A 757-nucleotide genomic window follows, 5' to 3' on the forward strand; every position below is an offset into this window, starting at 1 on the left:
CTTTCAGTCCCTGCTCCCCCCGTGCCCATCCCGGTTTCTGGGGGGCTCCAAGCGGCCGAGCCGCCCTCCCTTGTGCCCCCCCCCGGCAGGACGTGCCCTCCCTGGAGGAGAAGATGAGCGAGCTGGACGTGAACAACGACGAGGAGCTGAGATTCGGGGAGTTCTGGCGGCTGATCGGGGAGCTGGCCAAGGCCGTGCGCAGGGACAAGGCGGCCAAGAAGTGACGGGGCTTCTGAAAAATAAAGAAAGGTTTCCCCGAGCCTGAGCATCGCTGCTGTTCTTGCTGGGGGGCTCCTGATTTGAGCGCCCACCTCGTGGTGGGGATTGGGGTGCTGGTTTGGGGTCACTCTGTGATGGACAGAGCTGTTCCCAAATCGCCCTGGCGCCGGTCTGGCTTTTGGGGTCTGGCTTTTGGGGTGCCACCCTGCGCCCCACAAACACCTTCCTGCCGCGCTGGGGGGTGCGTGGGGGGCAGAGCCGGGGCTGTGGCCGGGGTGGGGCCCGGGAGATCCCCGACAGCGATGCCACGGTGGTCACGGTGGTCACCAGCTCCTCTGCAGGGTCTTGGGTGGCGCAGGGGGCACATCCCGGCTGGGGAATATCCCGAATATTCATGCCCCGAATGCGGCGCTGCTGGGCCCGGTGGGATCCCGGTCCGGGCTCGCAGCGCCGTTCCCACGCGGTGCCAGCCCCGGTGGGATGGGGAAGCGCCGGTGTGGCCGGGAAGGAGGCGTTTCCCGGCCCCAACGCTGGCGCC

The sequence above is a fragment of the Geospiza fortis genome, unplaced genomic scaffold, assembly GCF_000277835.1.
Source record: "Geospiza fortis unplaced genomic scaffold, GeoFor_1.0 scaffold375, whole genome shotgun sequence".
Lineage (NCBI taxonomy): Eukaryota > Metazoa > Chordata > Aves > Passeriformes > Thraupidae > Geospiza > Geospiza fortis.